The following is an 8,427-nucleotide window of genomic DNA, read 5'->3' as shown; positions in this document are numbered from 1 at the left end:
ACAGAAACTGTAACAGTAACCTTGAAGGAGCCCAGCGGCAAGATGGCGTCACCTAGCACACCGCTCATCCCAACTACCGGAGCTCACCAGCAGGAGTTGAAGAGAAAACAGGCAGCGGAGCTCACTCCCAGGACATCGGAGAATTCACATGGCAACCCAAAGAGGAACTGCGGGTAATAGCACTTCAGCATTTAGCCACGGTAGCCGGGGGAGGAGACAGGAACAGCACAGAGCTAAGAGGCAGATTACCGAGCCACACTGTCAAGCGATGAAACGGGGAGACAGCTCACAAACAGCCCAGTGCTGGACTCCAGGAAGACAGCAGTGGATGCCCCACCAAAACAGGCACACCAGGGGAGGAACTTTCCGAAGTACAGGATGGAAAACAAGATTTTTTCATGGGAGAGATGGCAGAATGCGACCTACGCCATGCTACTCCAAGCAATGCCTCCCAAGCAGTATTGCATTTTAATCTAACAATTCAGAGATATACTGTGCATTTTATTTTATGCTTTACAGTGTTTATTACATTTTTAAGTGTACACTCATTTAGTTCAATAAATTATTTAATTTGTGCAATAAGAGAAGCCATCTTTTATTAACATACCGTTGAGTAGATTGGCCTCTACATAAATTAATTGCCTCCTTAAATAGCACAACCTAGATTTTTGTTTCTTTTTGGTCGGGGGAGGTGGGCGTGCCATGAGGCCTGAGAGGGGATGTAGTAATGAGACCGGCCGCCTATCTTAATCCCGACGCCAAAATGAACGAGGCAAGCCTTAGCGTTAGCCGGAGGGGTGGGTTAGGGTTTGGGTTTGTTTTTTTTGGAAGGGGGGTAAGATACGACTAAAGGAGGGTTAGGGAGGGGAGAGGGGTATGGATAGGGAACTTACCTCCCCTGTCGGGATCTTCTCCCTTCTGGCTGCCGGCGTTGGGATATGAATCTGTGACCATACTACCCTTTCGGGAGCGTGCGCGCTTTCATGAACGTTGCCATGCCCTAATTAAAAGTTAGAGTGAACATTACTATGTATGACATTCAAACACAAAAAAAGGGATAAATCTGGTCATGCTGTCCGCATGCTCTTATGTTTAGATTTAAGGCCCATATGAGGCGAAACCAAGCTACATTTTAGGACAAAACAGAAAAGGTGAAATGAATGAAGGGATGATATTGAAGTAAAAATAGGCATGAGTGATAAAAAGGGGGTTTAATCCATGCATGCAAATTTCCATATGAACACAAAAATACACAACAATGCAACACATTGTTAAACTGTATACCTAGGTGGAATTACAGTAATTGCATAGGGGGAGATTTATCAAAGCTTGGAGAGAGCTAAAGAGAAGAGAGATAAAGTTCCAACCAATCAGTGCCAAATTGTAATATCAAACACAGCCTATAAAACAAGTTAGAAGCTGATTGGCTAGTACAGAGTATTCTAAACTCCGTCATTACGTCCAGCTTTAAAGGAAATCCATGCTTGAGTCCAGATGGTTAAACCAATTTCACTGAGGTACTAATTAAGTCACCTGGATATCCTTAAAACCTGGACTACAACTGCGGAGTTTGGGAATCTCTGGGTTAGAAGTTTCTCTCTCTTCACTTTAGCTCTCTCCATTCCAAGCTTTGATAAATTTCCCACTTAGGAGCCTATTCATGATGTTATTGGACCCCGATAATTAACATTCTAACTCGCAGCGGATTCTGGAGCAAGTCATCATTGCTCGGGTGCGGTGACAGCTGATCCGAAAATCAGCTGTTCCGCGAGCGGCTTCACTGCTCCTTTTCGGAGCAGTGACTGGAGTGCTCATGCGCGACCTACAGGCCACGCATGAGCACAAGAGCTCCCACATTCGGCAGAAGGAGACGGACAGGTGCAGAGGTGCTCATACGCGACCTACAGGCCACGCAAGCGTACAAGAGCCCCGACGTCTGGTGGTAGGAGCCGAACAGGTGCGTAGGGGCTCCTTCCCGTAGGGAAGGAGCGGGTATCGGGAGCATTTGCCATCTGAAGGTGGTGAATGCTCTTGCACTCAGGCTCCGAAAATATTATATTTTCAGAGCATGATGAATTCTGTCCCCATATAGTGTATGGGGACAGTGGACCATTCCGCCAGATGAGGGTAATCTGGAAATATCTGTGATATCTCCTACTTTACCTTTGTGATGAATGGCCCGGTAACTTAATTTTTACAATTGCAGGTGAAAATGTGCATTTGCACTTGCTTTTGAAAAAATTATTTGATGATGAATAGGCCCCTAAGTATGATCGATGTAAAAAAAAAAAAAAAAACATTAATTTTATGATAAACTTTGCATTTGTATATTCAGCACTCATGGCAAGAATTGTATCATTCTAAGGCAGCGTTTCCCAAACTCATTCCTCAGGGAGCAGTGCATGTTTTCCACGTATCCTCAAAGAACATGCAGAATTTACTAGGCATCGGATTTGATGATTTATAAACCATCATAGTATAAATATTCCTAACATAGTGCACAACCCTAATCCAGTCAGCACAATGCACACCCTAGAAACAAACCAGCCCTGTGCATAGTGTCCCCTTGCTATAATGGCACCAGTGATGACTAGTGGAACATTTGGGGGGTTATCGTCCTTTTTGTCCCCATGGTTTTTCTACAACTAGCCTAGGTTTCAAGTCCTAGGGCTGGTTATCAATTCGGTGGGGACCCCACAACAATATTCTTTTTTTTTTATTAACTGTGTATTTTTGCATTAAAAAAAATAAACGAAGACAAGACTGCACAGATCATAGGGCTCCGTGCAGCACTTATACCAATAGTTTTACAGCGTTTTTGTTGTCTGGTTTGCTGTGGAAATGCTGCAATTGCGCTGATATGGCCAAATTGACCTTTAGTAAATGTAGCAAAAAGTGAATAAGAGAGAACGGAGAATAGGGAAATAAACACAGAGAATGATAAAGAGAGAATTCACAAATGTCTATCTCACTGCCCAGTTTGCCAAATACATAGCAAGGTAAATCAAACTGAAAACTTATGATTGGGAAAAACATAATAAAGTGGCCGGATAACGTTGAAGCATTCTCAGCGGATTTGAGGTTGAAATACTGATCACTGCTGTGTTTCTATAAGCAGGTATGTACATGCAGATATAGAAGTATACATCGCACTGTGGTTTCAAGGTCAGGCAGCAGAATTGCCACTGCACAAGTAGCAAGAAAGGAGTCTTGCGCTACCTGATTGCCAGGAATGGGGCACAGGGGACAAATCTGCAGTCAGACCTGGGCAGAGTGTAAAGAATAGAGTATGTCTACATTAGAGGTTAAACACCGGCTGCTCCAGTGAAACCCACAGAAACACAAGCTCCCAAAGGCAGGCTGCAGCAACACAAACATCTGTCAGAAACAGCTGAATGTTATTTTCATAACCGTTTTCTATTTAAAAACCCTGGTTTGTAAACACCTACCATGTGTATTCACAGCTTTGGTATCAGGTTCCCTCTTCTTCCTGCTCACAGGCTGGCCAGACCTAATGCAGAGTAGGACAGAGATATGTATATATATATATATATATATATATATATATATATATATTGATTACAGGAGATGGCCATTCACTTTAGTATTGTCGCTATCCATGTGGAAGGATGAAGTTTTGTGAGTGAATGGCCCAGCACCATCTGTCCACTTGGCATGGAACAGAGGCCTCTGGGATAATGCTATTGGCTCACATTAGTCCATCCACAGTGACACTAACACTTCCATACGGCAGACAAGAGCCTGGCCATATGGACTTGGCTCTTACTGAGAACTAGAGGGAAATGATGCAGTTCTATCAATAATATCCAATCACCATGACATAGAAGAGTGCAGATCTTAAATCTGTGTCAATGCACAACTCCCTCTCCCTGTCCCCGCAGGAGACAACCTAGGCAGAATATTACCTCAGTCCAGTAATTCCAGATTTTATCCAGACAATAGGGAAACTGGCTATGCATTCTTTACAGTGGCTCATAGCAGAAGCAATACACTGACAGAGTGGTAACATCGCTCACTCTTCATAGCAATGAGGACTGCAATTCTTACTGCCTACTCTACACTGCTAACGAACATGAAGAGACCTGTGAGGTCTGTATGTATCTGTACTCACAAAGAGAGGTTTATAGATCTGTTTACACATGAGAAAGAGACCTGGGAGGCTTATATATCTCTGTACACATGAATAAAAATCCTGCAAGGTTAAGCCATCTCTGTACATATGAGGATGAGACCAGTGATGGATGGAGATATATATATATATATATATATATATATATATATATATATATATATATATATATGGGGAAAATGTGTAGGGACAGCGCACAGTAATTGTTTTATCTCCTCAAACTTCAGGTTATATATTGTGATGGTGTATTGGTGAATATGCTGTTTAAGTCACTGATCCTTAATTAAAAGGCGGCAGCAGTCTTCTTGGGGTCTGTTTGGCTTACAGATGGAGTAGTTCTGAAAAAGAAGTGTAAGAAGACATGCACCTAATAGTGTAGTATTTAAAAATGGTGATAATTCGTGCTCATAGAATTGATTGTGCGTACCAAAAAGAAAAAAACTTTTGAGCTTATCTGTAGATCCAGAAGGTGGGTGGTCTATATAAGGCAGGTTGAGTGGGATGTCATCTGCTTGATCACCTTCTAAGAAGCTAAAATGGGCTCATAGGAGAAAGAATGTATATAGTGTAGTATTTCCTTTCAATTAGTAGTAGTACAATTACATATAGAGGCTGCGTAACAGAAAATGCTAATTAGATAGCCTGTAGTTTGTCATCCACCACGTAACTTTTAGTGCCCTCTTTCCGTCCCTCTATGGAGCGTATATGTTCAATATATGAGAGCTAAATATAAATAATCCCTCGTCAGTATATTTGAACATAGGGTTATTTTATTCAGTTACAAGGTATTGGGAGACATCACATGAAACAAACAAAAAATAAAGTTGTTGTGCTTATCTTTAAAAGGGGGTACCCAGTCCTCATGGATATGTATCCAAAAAACGCCAGAGAGCCTGGGTCAAACGGCCTCAACGCGTTTCATCCCTTTGGGACTTCTTCAGGAGGACTGGGTACCCCCTTTTAAAGATAAGCACAACAACTTTATTTTTTATTTATTTATTTTTTGTTTCATGTGATGTCTCCCCATACCTTGTAACTGAATAAAATAACCCTATGTTCAAATATACTGACGAGGGATTATTTATATTTAGCTCTCATATATTGAACATATACGCTCCATAGAGGGACGGAAAGAGGGCACTAAAAGTTACGTGGTGGATGACAAACTACAGGCTATCTAATTAGCATTTTCTGGTACGCAGCCTCTATATGTAATTGTACTACTACTAATTGAAAGGAAATACTACACTATATACATTCTTTCTCCTATGAGCCCATTTTAGCTTCTTAGAAGGTGATCAAGCAGATGACATCCCACTCAACCTGCCTTATATAGACCACCCACCTTCTGGATCTACAGATAAGCTCAGAAGTTTTTCTTTTTGGTACGCACAATCACTTCAATGAGCACGAATTATCACCATTTTTAAATACTACACTATTAGGCGCATGTCTTCTTACACTTCTTTTTCATATATATATATATATATATATATATATTTATTATACACACAGTCAGGTCCATAAATATTGGGACATTGACAGAATTTTCAGATTTTGGCCTCTATTCACCACCACAATGACTTTGAAATGAAACAAACAAGATGTGATTTAACTGCAGACTTTCAGATTTAATTTGAGGGTAATTACAGCCAAATCAGGTGAACGGTGTAGAAATTACAACGGTTTCTATATGTGGCTTCCACTTTTCAAGGGGCCAAAAGTAATGGGGCAAACTAAACAATCCTAAATCTAACTTTCACTTTTTTACTTTGTTGCAAATCCTTTGCAGGCAATTACAGCCTGAGGTCTGGAACGCATAGACATCACCAGACGCTGGGTTTCATCCCTGGTGATGCTCTGCCAGGCCTCTACTGCAAATGTCTTCAGTTCCTGCTTGTTCTTGGGGCATTTTCCCTTCAGTTTTGTCTTCATCAAGTGAAATGCATGCTCAATCGGATTCAGGTCAGGGGATTGACTTGGCCATTGCATAACATTCCACTTTTTAGCCTTAAAAAACTCTTTGCTTGCTTTTGCAGTATGCTTCGGGTCATTGTCCATCTGCACTGTGAAGCGCCGACCAATGAGTTCTGAAGTATTTGACTGAATATGAGCATATAATATTGCCCGAAACACTTCAGAATTCATTCTGCTGCTTTTGTCAGCAGTCACATCATCAATAAATACAAGGGAACCACTTCCATTGGCAGCCATACATGCCCACGCCATGACACTACCACCACCATGCTTCACTGATGAGGTGGTATGTTTTGGATCATGAGCAGTTCCTTTACATCTCTTCCCATCACTCTGGTACAAGTTGATCTTTGTCTCATCTGTCCATAGGATGTTGTTCCAGAACTGTAATGGCTTTTTTAGATGTTGTTTGGCAAACTCTAATCTGGTCTTCCTGTTTTTGTGGCTCACCAATGGTTTGCATCTTGTGGTGAACCCTCTATATTCACTCTTGTGAAGTCTTCTCTTGATTGTTGACTTTGACACATATACATCTACCTCCTGGAGAGTGTTCTTGATTTGGCCAACTGTTGTGAAGGGGTTTTTCTTCACCAGGGAAATAATTATTTTGTCATCCACCACAGTTGTTTTCCGTGGTCTTCCGGGTCTTTTGGTGTTGCTGAGCTCTCCGGTGCGTTCTGTCTTTTTAAGAATGTTCCAAACAGTTGATTTGGCCACACCTAATGTTTTTGCTATCTCTCTGATGGGTTTGTTTTGATTTTTCAGCCTAATGATGGCTTGCTTCACTGATAGTGACAGCTCTTTGGATCTCATATTGAGAGTTGATAGCAACTGATTCCAAATGCAAATGTCACACCTAGAATCAACTCCAGACCTTTTACCTGCTTAATTGATAATGAAATAACGAGGGAATAGCTCACACCTGTCCATGAAATAGCTTTTGAGTTGATAGACCCATTACTTTTGGTCCCTTAAAAAGTGGGAGGCACATATTGAAACTGTTGTAATTCCTACACCGTTCACCCGATTTGGATGCAATTACCCTTAAATTAAATCTGAAAGTCTGCAGTTAAAGCACATCTTGTTTGTTTCATTTCAAAACCATTGTGGTGGTGAATAGAGGCCAAAATCTGAAAATTCAGTCAATGTCCCAATATTTATGGACCTGACTGTATGTATGTATGTGTATATATATATATATATATATATACACACACACACACACACACATTTCTGTACATACAAAGGGGCCGATTTCGGGCAGTTTAATCATTTTTGTTCCTCTACGTCGCACTGCGCATGTGTCCGGAGTCCTGCGAAGTTGCGATTGAGACACACGGAAGACATGCGATCTCAATCTCAAGACGTTTTGAAAATATATTGGGCGTTCTTTAGTGGCAATAGAAAGGTGGTTAAGCAGACACACAGAGATGCTCTGTCTTATGGGTGTTATGTGTCTCTCTTTGCAGTGGTTGCATACGTGATTCAGGCTTGGACCGATTTGCTATTGCAGCTGCTAACATGGTAGCAGCTGCGATAGCACTAATCTGGTAATGCAGCAGGAGTCGTCCTGCCTCTTGCATGCAATACTGATCCGAGCTGTGTCCGTGGGCGCAGTATCGGATCATCTGCGTGGTCCTCTGCCAGCTGAGTGACCATGGGGTCACTCAAGCTGGCGATCGCAGTTGCTCAATAGAGGCCAGGAATTCTGTTGGATGACGGAGATCCTGGCCCTTTCCCTTCCCCCCCAACAGCGGCAACACGCCTCCATTTTGGGAGACAGAGGCTGTCGCCACCCCCTCCCAACCAAGAAATGGCAGCAGACTGTCAATCACTGACAATCCACTTCGCAGACCCGTACTGCATAAGTCCAGTACGGGTCATGTGGCGGTGCAGAGCAGTTACAATCGGAGATATGCACTAGCCATTAGGTTAGCGTACATCTCTGAATCAGTCCCAAAGACGCAGAACCGCTCACATAGGAGGCCATATTCAGACAGATAATCTGCACCAACCATAGGACTATAGATGCACAAGGCATTATTACAGCACCTATAGAGCTCAAAGTGGCCGTCTTAGTCCTGTACATCAGGGAAGGACTTGTAGCGGGATTTGCATAAAGTCACATATGTGCACCGGCAAAAGATATGGATCCACTGCATGCGACTCACAGTCAGCCCCAAAGAGGAGACTGGTGACGTTTTAGATCTTTCTGTATGAGGAATATATCTGTGAGGTTTATATATCTCTCTGCACACAAAGAGAAGACCGGGTAGGTTTGTATAGATCTCTGTACACAA

The sequence above is a fragment of the Taudactylus pleione genome, unplaced genomic scaffold (assembly GCF_031769625.1).
Source record: "Taudactylus pleione unplaced genomic scaffold, aTauple2 ptg000018l, whole genome shotgun sequence".
In the NCBI taxonomy this organism is placed as follows: Eukaryota; Metazoa; Chordata; class Amphibia; order Anura; family Myobatrachidae; genus Taudactylus; species Taudactylus pleione.
Note: the sequence above shows the minus strand (reverse complement) of the source record.